General features: G+C 38.7%; 1 protein-coding gene and 1 pseudogene across 1 annotated transcript in view; one reads left to right on the top strand and one right to left on the bottom strand.

Moving 5' to 3' along the window:
- CDKL5 (cyclin dependent kinase like 5) overlaps window positions 1-15,415 on the bottom strand; it is a 233,767-nt gene that overhangs the window by 93,809 nt on the left and 124,543 nt on the right. The window lies entirely within an intron of this gene.
- On the top strand, window positions 3,889-4,009 carry LOC129476642 (uncharacterized; annotated as a pseudogene).

Below are 15,415 nucleotides of genomic sequence, written 5' to 3'. Positions count from 1 at the left end.
AAATTAATCTGAGGTTATTGACACTGATTCTTCTTATACCATTTTGTTAAATATATTTATTTTTGAGAGCAGTTTGACTGTTGAATTTAATTTATAATTATAGATATATGAGCTATAATATTTTATTTTATTTTTTTTACATATTCAGTTCCCTTCACTGTTTACCACCAGTCCTTTTCTTGTATGGTTTATACATATTTGAGTGATTGATTTGCATTCATGTTTTGCTGAGCCAGAGTACATCTTTGAAAGGTTTTCTGACAAAGTGTCCTATTTTTCAAGTCTTTGCATTTTTGAACATCTTCACGTATACATGGCAACTTGATAGGCACAGAATTCTTGGGAAGGCAACCTTTTATTCTTCAGAGCCACTGGAAGCTTAAGTGCACCATAAAGCCCTGGAAAATGCCATTCACATCACAGACACCAGAGTCTGTATGCTTATTAAAGCAACTTAATGCAGGTAGGAATAAAGTGTCTTCTTGTAACAAAATCTATATACTAAGATATTTTTCCAAGAAGAAAATTAAGGGTCTAAAAAGAAGGGCTGCCATTTTCTAACATAAAGAAATTATAATACTATCACATAGGGCATCAAATGGGGAACAATGACCTGACAGTCTCTGGTGTTTGTAGTAGAAAAGAAGCATGAGGCCTATTTGGATATTTTTCCAATATAGATCACTTCTTTTTTTCTGCCTAAATATTGTTAGGACTTTTCCTTTGAGATAAAAATTTTAAATTATTCGGAATATATCTAGAGGAGTGTGTGTGTGTGTGTGTGTGTATGTATTTTTTGAATCAATAATACCCGGAAATCAATGAAATTAGAAAAGTCTTCTTATAGCAACCTTAAATGTTGTTTCTACTCCTATTTTTCTATTATTTTCCACCACAAACCTTACAATTTTTAGGTTGGATCTTTCATAATTGCTTAGTATGTTTTGTACTAAGTTTTTGTACTTAGTATGCAAAGTTCACAATTGCATCATCAGCACCTAGAATAGCAGGCACACATAGCAGGTGTTCAATAAACATTTAGTAAACGAACATTAATGAGCTCAAAAGTGCTAAACAATTTTGTTTTATCCATTTTAGGCTTCTTTCACTTGTCCTTATCTCAGCCAACTTCTGCATTTTTTGCCTTGTTTTAGCTTATTCACTCTCTGTAGAGGTCATATCTTCCTAGCTTTCTTTTGGGAGACTAAACAGATGTCTTAACTTTATTGGTTTGTTAGAAAAGGTCATTTTCAGAACCATGTGTTGCTTGTAAATCTTCACGCCATGTTTTCTCTTCCCGTATCTTTTCAGTGTTTTCTCTGCTCCACCCTTTAAAACTCATCCTTATGGCCGGGTGCGGTGGCTCATGCCTGTAATCCCAGCACTTTGGAAGGCTGAGGTGGGTGGATCACGAGGTCAGGAGTTCAAGAGCAGCCTGGCCAACATGGTGAAACCCCATCTCCACTACAAATACAAAAATTAGCTGGGCATGGTGGCGTGTGCCTGTAATCCCAGCTACTTGGGAGGCTGAGGCAGGAGAATCGCTGGAACCCAGGAGGTGAAGGTTGCAGTGAGCCGAGACCGTGCCACTGCACTCCAGCCTGGTGACAGAGCAAGACTCCATCTCCCCCCCAAAAAAAAAAAAAACCTCATCCTTACTAAGATGGAAAGAGATCCACCAGGACTGGCATTTGGCCTCAACTTGAACTTCAAATATGAACTGATGCACCCCAGCCCGATTTTAGAACCTGGCTTGCTAGCACACATCCGTCTCATTGGGGTTGGCTGGTCTGAGGCTAAACTGCCTGGGCAGGGTTCCCTGAATAAGCCAGAAGAGCACATGCCATTCATTAGCTGTTTACCTTGTGGCATTCTGGAGACCACATTTCCAAGCACAGCCTGTTCCCTTCCCTTTACCTTCACCACACTTTGCCACGGGGACTCCGAATCCTAGGATGGTACATGCCTTTTCCAAACCTTCTTTGCTTCTTCCCTTACTATATTTAGGACATTTTAGTCTCTGCAAAGATCTGGAAATGCAGATGTTAACGCAGGCTAGCAGGGGAGTGAGAACTCCAGCTCTAGCAGTGTCAGATTATAGTTAACCTCAGTGAGATAGTTGCTTATTTTTCAGTTCCTGTGAGCATGGGTCCAAGGCATTTCCTACTCCCTTTGGATATCTGGCCTGATTTGGGTTCACAAAGTAGGATGAACAGCATGATGTTCAAGACTATGCTTTCAATCCAGTCCTGCTAATAAAATTAATTTTCCCTGGACTTTGCCAGCAATCTTCGATGTTTAGTTTCTTAATCTGCAGAACTTCATGGGTGTTTAACATCTTCACGGGTATTTAATGGAGAGGTAGGAAGTAACACGCCAAGCTTTATTACTTATTCTACCACCACCCTGAGATGCTATATATAATAAAGGTGTAGACAGAGAAAAACATACAAAAAATAACTCCGAAAAACTTGTTTTGAATTTAATTTATTCATAAAAGCATACCATTGCCCCCACAATGTCTGCAACAGAATGTCACCAGCTGTAGTTAGCAAGATAGGCATAGTTCACTACTTGTTTCAGTGTCTTTATTTAAAATATGAGGTATTTAAAAGCTGACATCTTAAGCAATAAACTAAGAATGTGATCAAATATATCAGTAATCTATTAATGATAATTCCATGCCTCACCCTTAATTCTACCTTAAAATTGGAATTGTATTATATACTTTGGAACATAAACAGAAAGACTAGGTAACTTTAGATAAAGGTTCCTGAATTGTACTACTGTCTCCATGAGTAAACAAACTATATCAAGGCATTTCACATTTCCCAGAATAAATTTCCCCAGCTGGAAAAAAAAAATCAGAAAGAGAATAAAAAATAAATGTTATGAGTACTAACAAATACAAATATCTGGAGAGCCTATAGTTCCTTCAATATTCTCAAGATCTCTACCCCGTAAAAATCAAGCCTCAATCGCTAGAGAATCATACTAGACAGAGAGACTTATAACCATCAACTCACTTGCGTTGCTGACTGTCTAAAGCTTTGGGTCATTGTTTTATTTCCAGTATTAATTGTCCCTTACTTAAGATTCTGGCAAAGCAACTAATTGGTATTAACAGCCATACAATTTACTAAGTTATTTTAAAATGCAGTTATATAACTTAATTATGCTCTGGAACACTGAATTCTTTAAACCGATCATATACTGTATAAGGGAGTAGCAGGAGTCATTATTTTTCAAATGTTTTGCTAAAATATCCAACAGGTATCATGAAACAGAACAGAGTAAAATACTCTTTTATTCTACTATTCACGGATTAAGCCATTTCAAAAGGTTCTAACAGTTATTCCTCAGTATCTACGAGGATACAGAGGGGGCCACTGGTTCCAGGATCCCCGAGGATACCAAAATCCATGGATGCTCATCCCTGACATAAAATGGCACAGTATTTGCATATAACCTATGCACATTCGCCTATATACTTTAAATTATCTTTTGATTCCTTATACTACCTAGTACAATGTAAATGCCATGCAAATAAATAGTTGTAATACTGTGTTATTTTTTATTTGTATTTTTTATTGTTGTATTTTTTAGTTGTTTTTGTTTTTCTGAATATTTTCGATCCTCAGATGGTTGAATTCATCGATGTGGAACCTGCTGATACGGAGGGCTGTCTATAGTCTACAATTCATTTTCTAATTACTCTCTGAGGAAGTGCTTTCTTGGGAGAAATTCTTTATTTCATCATCCAAATAGCAGGGAATATAACTTGATAACTAAATTATTTTAAATATTTCTGTTCACGTTTTATTTGCAAATATCCTGTCTGCTACCTGAGCATAAGTAAAACCCTACAAACACAGAAACTACGACTTTATCGCTTCTCAGCCTTTTGGCTAAGATCAAGTGAAACTAGTACTTTTTTTTTTTTTTTGAGACGGAGTCTTGCTCTGTTTCCCAGGCTGGAGTGCAGTGGCGCAGTCTCGGCTCACTTCAACCTCCGCCTCCCGGATTCAAGGGATTCTCCTGCCTCAGTCTTCTGAGTAGTTGGGATTGCAGGCACGCGCCACCACACCCAGCTAATTTCTGTATTTTTAGTAGAGACGGGGTTTCGCCATGTTGGCCAGGCTGCGAAACTACTACTTTATAGACTAGTATGGTCCCTGAAAAAGTAAGCTTCATTTTAAGTTATTATTTTTAAGTACTCTTGCACCAAGCCCCACCCTAAGTGCTTCCCATGGATTATCTCACTTAATTCTCAAATCATCATTATGAGGAGATCTTATGCTCAATTTACAGATGAGGATACTGAGTTTTAATGAAGTTCCATAATTTGTCCCACGATCACACAGCTAAGACGTAGCAGAGCTGAGATTTTAAACCCAGAAAGATTGATTCTGAATGCCATTTCTCAACCATAATCATGCTATGCTGTCTTTGCAAGCCATGTGTATGTAAATTTTGTTGTAGAAAATGATTCTGAAACACACACACACACGCACACATCACTGAGGAGAAATGTTAGCACCAATGAACATTTCGAAATAGTTTTCTAATAATATGTTATAATATTTATACACTTAAAAGTACAGGCAAATATTTCATTACTTCCACCTTTATCTTTTTTACTGTGTAGAAACCTTCTAAAATAACTTAGTCCAAAAGTATTTATTTTTACATTATAAGTAAAACTATAAAATGGGAGGAAATTCAAGCACAGGATACATTCTATTGCAGGTCAGAGCTAATATGCATTTGCCAAGTACTATAGAAATATAAGATACCATCCATGATATTCAGTGATAAAAGCTAGATTTCTCCAGGAAATTCCTTAGAGATCTTGACTTATTTATTATTTGAAAACTACCATAGTTTGTCAATACTAAAAGTTAGATTTACTGCTAAATTTCAGTACTTCAGACCAAATCACACACACAAAAAATCTATACCAAAGAAAAAGAGCGTTTCAATCAGTCAACTAACAAATGTTTATTGGACCTCTGCTTTATGTAAGGTTTTCTTTTGTATCCTGTGTTTGACATGAGTGAGTAAATAAAGCTGTCTTATATACACAGAAGTTTACAACCTGGTATGTAATAACGCATGACAGTAAGTTAAAAATGCATGACAAAAGCTAAAAAGTATAACAAGTGTTATATGATATGCCACAGGAGTTCAAAAAAGATCATGCAAATATACAGAAAAAATGTATATCCCCTTCAGATTTAACAGTTGACAATATTTTGGCTTATTTGCTGTGGATCTCTTGCCTTTTGAAATGTAAAATGCCGAAAATAAAACTTCATTCATTCCCATTCCCTCTACCCAGAGGTAATTTCCATCCTGAAGTTGATAGTATCATTCCCACACATTTTTACCACTACAAATGAATTTGCCCATAAATTGTATTGTTTTGTGCACTAAAAATCATGTAACTAGCATATGCTATTGCATGTATCTTTTTTCAACCACTTAAAAAAATACAATCTGTATCTGAGATTAAAAACTAAATCTAGTTCAATGGTTCTCCCTTGGGGGGTGACTGTGCTCCCCCCAAGACATCTGGGGACACTTTTGGTTGTCATATAGGCTGGGGGCACTACTGGGATCGAGTGAGTAGAGACCAAGAGTGCTGCTAAACATCCTACAATGCACGGGACAGTGCCTACAACAGTCCTAGCCCCAAATGTCAAAAGTGCTAAGGGTAAGAAACTCTGCTTGAGTTTATTCATTTTAACCATTTTGTGGTATTTCCCTATAAACATTCCCCCTTAAAAATGTGAGAATGCCATGGCACGTGTATACCTATGTAACAAACCTACACATTCTGCACGTGTACCCCAGAACTTAAAGTATGATAATAAAAAAAAATTTGAGAATGATCACTTGTTGAGGAGATCAGGTAAAGCTTTACTGAAAAGATTAATATGCTATGAAAGGAAATTTTAATTGAAAAAGAGAAGATTAAAAGATCCATTCTCCAAAAATCATTAAAATTATCACAGCACTAAAATGTCTACACTCATTTTTTATAAAACAATGATTACTTTTATAATAACTTTTGTAATACAGCTCCATTAAGATATTATGCCGTGAAATGGCCGGGCGTAGTGGCTCATGCCTGTAATCCCAGCCCTTTGGGAGGCCAAAGCGGACAGATCACCTGAGGTCAGGAGTTCGAGACCAGCCTGGCCAACATGGCAAAACCTCATCTCTACTAAAAATACAAAAATTAGCCTGGCGTGGTGGTGAGGGCCTGTAATCCCAGCTACTTGGGAGGCTGAGGCAGAAGAATTACTTGAACCGGGAGGTAGAGGTTGCAGTGAGCTGAGATCATGCCACTGTACTCCAGCCTGGGTGACAGAGTGAGACTCTGTCTGAAAAAAAAAAAAAAAAAAAAAAAGACAGTGAAATATACCAAAAGGTATACTGAAAACATATTTCCTTTTTTTTTTTTTTTTTAAATTTCAGGAATGTTTTTCACTTGGCCAAAAACAATTTAGTGGAGTCCCACCAAGTCTATACCATTACCTGGCACAATGAGAACACTTAGACACAGGGAGGGGACCATCATACACCGGGGCCTGTCGTGGGGTGGGGGGAGGGGGTTGGGATAGCATTAGGAGATATACCTAATGTAAATGACGAGTTAATGGGTACAGCACACCAACATGGCACATGTATACATATGCAACAAACCTGCACATTGTGTACATGTACCCTAAAACTTAAAGTATAATTTTATATATATATTATATAATATATATTATATTATCTATAATATATAATATATAAAATATATATTATATATAATAGATAATATAATATAATATAATATATATTATAATATATATATAAATTATATATAAATATATATTATATATATATAAATACCTGGCAAAACTGCCTATTAAGGTTGACATGATGGAGCTATTATTACAGGAAACATTGATGTAAACTCTCACCTGCTCATAATTAGAATTAAATGGTATGCTAAAAGTACTTTAAGAAAACTCTTATAATTTAGAAAGCATTACAAGAAAAACTGTGTATTTACTTCATGTACCGTCTCTAAAAAGAGGATAGTCTTATGAAAATACTAATACTTCATCAAGAACATGAGACAGCAGGTAGCCAAAAAGAAGACGTGAGAAGTGGGATCTCACAAAGAGACTTTGTATAATGACTGCCTTCCGGGCGGATCACTTGAGGTCAGGAGTTCGAGAACAGCCTGGCCAACACGGTAAAAGCCCATCTCTACTAAAAATACAAAAAAATTAGCCCGGCGTGGTAGCACACACCTGTAGTCCCAGCTACTCGGGAGGCTGAGACGTGAGAATCACTTGAATCCAGGAGGCGGAGGTTGCAGTAAGCCGAGATCACGCCACCACATTCCAGCCACTGGGGCAGACAGGGTGAGATTCTGTCTCCAAAACACACACACACACACACACACACACACACACACACACACACACACACACACATACACACACACACACAAACTGCCTTCAAGCCAAGTCAGTGATAAATTTCCAACACAACAACTCTGTTTTCTCATTATTTCCAATAAGACATAAAATCTCTTCTACCATCTCTGGGCTGGATCTGCCCTCCATGAATCTTTTGTTGAGATGTAAAATGAGAATGTATGAGTGTAAAATATTCAGATAGAATGCCTAACCATTCCCGCATCTTCCCCTACAAAACCTGGGCCTGTCTCCTGTCCCATATATCTCAGTGAACACTAGCCAGAAATTTGGGATCACTATTGCCATCTCCCTTGTCTGCACCACCAAATCCATCCAGTCTTATCACTAAGTGCTGTTGGGTTTTGCCTCCTACATTGTTTTCAAATGGGTTCACTGTCCTGTACCTGAATGCTCCTCCTACCCCTGGTCAAGCCTTTGGCACTTTCACCTTGAGTACTGCCACAGCCCTTCTGATATGTTCGTCCCCTCAGCAACCAGGTTCTTCCTTGGGAAAGGAAATCTGATTTCAAGCTCCACCATTCCCCTGAAAATTCTCCCAAACTCCACTAACCTGACAACTCCGTCGCAGCTGCTCCACATGGCAGGCCAGGTAGCTCTTCCACCTCCTCTCCCTAGGTCTCCCTTGCTTGCTGAGTCACGTCTCTCCTCGCCACATTCTCTACTGTCTTAGGGTCTATTCCCTTTGTTCTTGCAAGCTTTGCCCTCCCTTGCCCACTCAACCCTCTCTCATCCCCCAGATCCTGGCTCAATCAATCCTCACTTCCTCAGAGGAGCCTTCCCACGGCTCCTTGATGAGATATGAAGGCCCTGTGGTATTCTCTCAGCAAGCACCTCTTCTTTATAACTTGCATTAAAGTTCCACCTTTACAGATTTACATGATCACTTGATCAAGGTCTGACTCTACCACTAGACTGCAAGCTTGTAGTTGAGAAATAAATGCAGCTGGTCCAAAATGTGCTCAGCAAAAAAGGAGAAGAGCTAGTCCAAATATCTTACTGTATTGTGTCACCAATGTAAAACATATATCCTGCTGGCCTGGCTCATTCTTCTCTTTGGATATCAGTTACTAATTCTACCATAGCCTAACACTTTTCCCTACCATAATTTTAAAAAGAAAAAGACATTCCTTGGTATATAAGGAAAAACCAACCAGCCAAGAACACAGAATGCAAATATATACATTTCAGGGCTTTTTTTCTTTTTTTTTTTTTTTTTTTTTTTGAGATGGAGTCTCGCTCTGTTGCTCAGGCTGCAGTGCAATGGCACAATCTCGGCTCACTGCAACCTCCACCTCCCAGGTTCAAGCAATTCTCTTGCCTCAGCCTCCTGAGCACTGAGATTACAGGCACACGCCACCATGCCCGGCTAATTTTTGTATTTTTAGTAGAGACGGGGTTTCACCATGTTGGCCAGGCTTGTCTCAAACTCCTGACCTTGTGATCTACCCGCCTCGGCCTCCCAAAGTGCTGGGATTAAAGTCGTAAACTGGCCACATTTCGGTTTTTTTAAGGACAGATTCCCTAGGAGACATATTAGATCTGTTTTTCTATGCTTTAGAAAGTTTCGGAAGGGTGTGGTGGCTCATGCCTATAATCTCAGCACTTTTGGAGGCCGAGGCGGGCAAATCGCTTGAGCCCAGGAGTTCGATACTAGCCTGGGCAACATGGTGAAACCCTGTCTCTACACACACACACACACACACACACACACACAAAACAAAAGATTAGCTGGGTGTGGTGGTGTAGACCTATAGTCCCAGCTACCTGGGAGGCTGAGGTAGGAGGATCCTTTGGGCCAGGAAGGTTGAGGCTGCAGTGAGCCCAGACTCTGCAACTGTGCTCCAGCCTGAGCAACAGAGTGAGACACTGTCTCAAATAATAATAATAATGATAATAATAATAATAATGTCAAGGTATCTAGTAAGGCTATGAGACTTGGGGCCACCTTAGATGGCTGACATTTGAGTGCCACAAATGTGAGAACAAAACCACATTAAAAGCCTTGGACCACTTAATTGATAAATGCAAACAAACCCACATATCCAGAAATCCTTTGTAAGTACTTGTAATATGCTCCATTGTAACTATTATAGTCAGTATCAGCCTGAAGGGACGCTGGCTGATAATGCCAAAGAATGAACTAAGAGGGCTAGTTTACACAGAACTATACACTAAAAATGGGTACATCTTATTGTATATAAGTGGGTAATTCAAGATTAATCACTTAAAAATAATTTACCTCATAGTTCCAGGACTAATATAAATTTACTACCCTATGTTCATATTATAGATTAGGTAATTAATAAAATGTTCAAAAAGTAAAATATAGTTATCAAAGTGAAAAATGAGACATTCAGAGAACAATTTTCCTTAATCCCTCTGGCAGAAAATACCAACTATTTTCAAAGGAAAAAGAGAAAGGTGAACTTTCAAAACAATCTAGCTCCATACTTATAGATCATATAAAATTTGAGATGCATCTCATTTTTATATAAAATCCACATCTTCAAACATTATATGTAGATACCCTCAAACCACCTTGTCTACACCAAATTCACACCAAATTGTCTGCAAATGAATGAGAATTTTGAAGACTACATGGCAGTGATGCCTGTCAGACAGCCTTTCAGTTTATTATTAACCATCACGTCTATACTGCAGTTATTGTGCAATTGTGTTACTATTTCATTTTGTCCTTATTTTATAACAATGAGGAGACGAGAAAATGAAAATTTCACTTCTAGTGGTCAAGTAACTGAGACCAAGATGGCATTAGGCATGCCAACTGCAGGCAATCTAAACCTCAGATAATCATTGGACTTAAAAGCTATGTTCCACTGTGAATGAAGAATACAAAATTTAAATTTAAATGCAGGAAATATATCCTCAAAGACTATCTTGCTGTGGCAGGAACAGTAATTTATAGCACACTAAATTTAACCCGTGCCAAGAAAATGTAGCTTTTAAATTTTCTGTAACTGTTTTAACCTTGCTTTTCAAGCCCCCACACTTGACTTTAACTTGCATTATATGGTAGCGCAGTCCCTTCTGGTTTATAGTCTTGTTCAGGTAAATGCTAAGTTTTTCCATTTTCTCCCTGCTTCTACCAAGATGGCAGCTGTGGGTATGGATATGGGTGGGGTTACAGAACTTCACTGTAGTAAGGTAGAGGTTCTCAGGTCTCCAAGACAAGGTTCCTTACAGGCGTGGACCCCAGACACTGGCCTGAGGCTGCTGTTGGAGCTCAAGGAGGCTGCAGACTCAGGTATGCTCTCTTGGCCCAGAGCCCAGGGATCTACCCCAGTTGATCTGTCTCTAATCGGTGCGGAAGACACCTAGACTCCTTAATCTCATTTACACCCAAGACCTGGCTCAATCAGTGTCAGCTACAGTGTGGCTGTCAGCTACAGTGTGGGTATCAGCTTGCCCCTCAACACATCTTTCCCACTGACAGGTTCACTGGCTCTCAACCCAGCTACCTGGAGTGTGAAGTAACTTTGGGATTCCTTAGAAGCCACTCACCAGCTAAAGGAGGCCTGGCAGTCCTCTTCACCTAACCACAGCGTGCTACATTTTCTTCTGCTGTGGCTGCTTACATTGTGTTAAAGCAGCCTTGCAAGACAGTTTCTTCCCCAAGTTACAAGAGGGGGATGGGGCATAAGCTTCCTTCACTTTTGGCTTACCCTCAACCTACCCACCCCCTAAACCTTGAATTTCAGTTCCCTAAGGTGATGGGGGCGGGGAATGACAAGAAATATATACCTGAACACCTGCCTGCTCTAACTCTACCTGTTCTTCCCACATTCCTTTGACACCTGAATGGGCTGTCCTTCATTTCTCCTTTAATACTCAAGGAATTTCCCCTACAAAGTGGCATTCATCCTGCTCTCTTTCCTGGGGACATGATAAAAGAAAAGATCAGACGAGGAAAACCAATTTATTGACCAAAGATACATCATCAGGTATTCCAAAAGTATTATCCCTGCTAAATAAAGATTCAAGAATATTGACAGAATAAAAAACAAAGTTTAAAATTATGGACTGATGATCAGCATAAAAATGCATGGTCCAAATGAAGAGAAAAATCTATTGCTCTGTTGAATGACTGATAGAGCTTGCTAGAGATTCCTTTATCAAGGGAGGGACTGACTGTGCCTTTCTTATGACCAATTGTTTCAGTAAGTTATGTAGAGACCATTGAAGTCAGTATACTTAATTTTTGCAATTATTCACGTATAAACAATGTACAGGTAGTTAACAATAGCATAGCTACTACAGAGCAAGTTGCTCACTGCTTTCTCAGAGCCTGAACAAAAGCCAGACCCATGCGTATATACTCATACCTTCTGCTGACGTTAGAGACAGTAGAGCGAAAATGGTAATAAATTAATACTCAATAAAAAAATGCTTGATTCTGTTTTGTTTTTATTCATCAACATACTGATGAATGGTGCACACATGTATATAAAATCTGTAAGTCTTGAATTTTGGCAAATACAATATCCTAATTTTACATTTTCTTATAAAATAAGAAAATGAGAATACTAAAATCGCAAATAAAGCCAATGCACCAAGGTTTAATTTTTCCCAATTCATGAGACATATGGCTGTTTTAGAACAGGCACAAGCTTAACAAAACTCTGAAGTTCAAAGAAAGCAAACAGCAATTTGGTTCTGTATAACATCTTCGGGCTACCTAGGCACAAGGTGCTCAGGTGCGTAATGGCTACGACACTGCTAAGATGTGAAAGACTGTGACATACAGAACAGAAACACAGAAACTCCCTATTCAAGCACTGAGCTGGGTTATCTCTAGAAACCCTGTGACCACACTTTCTGATAGATGTGCTCACAAAGCAGGCAAGGAAGCAGAATAGGACAATTGAAATCTGAAAAAGGTTCCAAGTCACAGCGTTTTGCCATAACCATATCTACAGAGAAAAGTGAAAAATAACATTCAACATAGGTAGTAACAATTTTTATTTTCTTTTCCTAAAATCTGATTTTCAAAGTATCTAGTTAAGCTTGTAATAATTCCTCATATCTTATTACACATTGTGGAGAAAACTAGAAAATGCCAGATTTACTTTCTCTTAGTACAGAAAGAGAAGGCTGTCAGATATAAACCAGCAGCCCGTGCTATTTTTCAAAGAGCTATGTGTAAAATATAAGGTTTCTCTTCAAATAATCTGATCAATCTTTTATTCTTTAATTCATAGTATCCTCCCCTTTTTTCTCCTTTTTCCTTTTTGCCTTTGTTAAATGCCCAGGCATGCCTCAATACCAAGCGTTATCAATACCAGCTCACATTCCTTCCCTTATTTAAAAAAAAAAAACTTTCTAGCTCATTACAAACACCCCTTCCCTTTCCTCTTTACTTTCTTTTACGTGCCCACCCTATCTAAAAAACAAAAAATCAAATGTTTAGCCAACCAAATTTAATTTAAATTATACAACCCAACCCCGGCCAACAAAAAAATACAAAAACAAAACTCGCGACAAAAATTAAAACTCTCGTGCCCTTTGTTCAAGTATATTCTCATGACAACTGGCCGAAGAGGTACCCCTCTGCGCAAAAATAAAATTGCTTTGCTAAAAATCCTTTTGTTCAAGTGTTCAATTTCCTTAAGATTTTAAGCATTATTCCTAACACATGTCTAGTTTGTCTTACATCCAAGTATCTAGCATTGTATCTTACATATGTAATTAAAAGTCTGCTCAATTAAATTGTATTATCACACAGGCCTGGAAGAGGAACTGTTTACCACCATCATATTGGCCTGATGACCAATGTATACCACACCTTGAGCACTAAAGCAAAAGGAGGAAGAGACAAAACTCCCAAAAGTTTTGTCTGTTGTCTTGAAACAACAGTGGCATGTAAGTCTCGAGCAATTCAATGTTTCAAGAGAATTAGCCAAAGAACACTGTAAACCTGAATAAAATGTTTGTGTCTGGTTACTTGATGTCAAGAACATCACTGAGGCACTCTAGTTAAAATCCTCTTTAAATAATATTCTCTAAAAGGCCTCAGTAAGATCATCAGTTTTGCACGTAACGAAAATTTAAAATATTCACAGCTGTTAATCACAGGAATTCAGGAAAAGAATGCTGCATCACATATTATGCAGCCTGGAGGCTTTCAGGATAACGTTCTAATTCCATGCTTTACCTCCTAATTTGTAAGGAAAAGCTCCCTCGCTCATGTCACACCTAATCATTTGCAGTTAGTTTCTCAACTAAGCCTTCACACACACTTGCTTTTATCTGCTCGCACTCTGCCTCAAGCATTCATTCTTCATTCATTCATTCATTTATTCAACTAACAAACATTTTTCAAGCTCCTACTATGTAACAGGCACTGGGAATACAAACAAGTTACATTCTGGAGGGAAGAGACATATAACAAGGAAACAAATAACAGAACAAGATTATGGTAACAAAACAGACAATTCAATAGAGTACTGGTGCAGTACCTAGGGAGGTGATGTTTTAGCTTTACTGAAATGACAAGAAGCCAGCCCTTCTACTTCTAGTTCACTCCTTTTACACCTTCAAAACCCTCCTTCAGGAAGCACTGCAGGATCCCCCACCTCTTGTTTTGTGTACTCCTCTTTTCGTGATCCCAACTCCCTATTCACACCTCCAGCAAACCACTCACCACAACTGCACTGGAATCTATGCTTTGCCATGCGGCCTCACTTCCCAGCCAGTGATTAAGATCCATGAGGGTAGGTACCTCACTTAACTCTGTGCCCCTGAGACCTAGCAGAAAGGCCCCCACCAAAAGGATGTGATGGACGGGTTAGGCAGTTCAGCTGTTCTAAATACCTCTGATGAAACTTACAGTAACCAATAAGAAATGAGACAAGGGACATGCTGGGCAAAGAAAGAAGATATGTAACTTGTTTGGGTGCGATGGCTCACGCCTGTAATCCAGCACTTTGGGAGGCCGAGGCAGGTGGATCACCTGAGGTCAGGAGTTCGAGACCAGCCTGGCCAACATGGTGAAACCCCATCTCTACTAAAAATACAAAAATTAGCCAGGTGTGGTGGCAGGCGCCTGTAATCCCAGCTACTAGGGAGGCTGAGACAGAAGAATCATTTGAACCCGGGAGGCGGAGATTGCAGTGAGCAGAGATTGCACCATTGCACTCCGGCTTGGGCGACAAGAGAGAAACTCTGTCACATACACACACACACACACACACACACACACACACACACACACACACACAAAGAAGTAGAAGATATGTAACTTAAACATGGCAGAAAGTAAAAACAAATATTATCTTGTTAAAAGAAACAACCACCTGAGTTTTCAAATGGATAACCTGTTTTTTTACATTTTCATGCTCTGACAGCCATGAACACCTACCTCCAGGGCAGAGAGTACACCCCAATTTCTGTGCCACCATGATAAGCCTTTCCCTTCTGGAGTGTGGTCACTCTGTAATCACTGACCATGCCCTTCTCACCCTTTGTCCCAAACAACCAACAGGACTCACTAGAGTAGGTGTGTTACCAAATGTCTATTTAATGAACTAATCTGAAGTTTTAAAGCTCACTCCTGTGGTTTCTCTTGAGCTAGAACTAACAAAGAATCTTATTATATCAACAAAATGTATTCAAATGGCATGGAAGATAAATCAATATGAATTTGAAAAAAAGTCTGCCTCAGATAAATCACATAGTGGCTAGTGTTCATGGAAATTTAAGAGCCAATGGTATGAAAACATGCAAATTGATGGAGAAATACATTATTCCTAACAAAACATGGCAGAAAATTTATATTCACATTCTGTGTTTACAAAGAATAGAACAAACTGTAAGATTATAGTACCAAGTACACAGAATATGCATGTAAATGAAACTTTGATTCTACATTTCAAATGAACAAAAAAATTTAA

The sequence above is a fragment of the Symphalangus syndactylus genome, chromosome X (genome assembly GCF_028878055.3).
Source record: "Symphalangus syndactylus isolate Jambi chromosome X, NHGRI_mSymSyn1-v2.1_pri, whole genome shotgun sequence".
Lineage (NCBI taxonomy): Eukaryota > Metazoa > Chordata > Mammalia > Primates > Hylobatidae > Symphalangus > Symphalangus syndactylus.
Note: the sequence above shows the minus strand (reverse complement) of the source record. Positions and strands in the feature narration are given on the sequence as shown.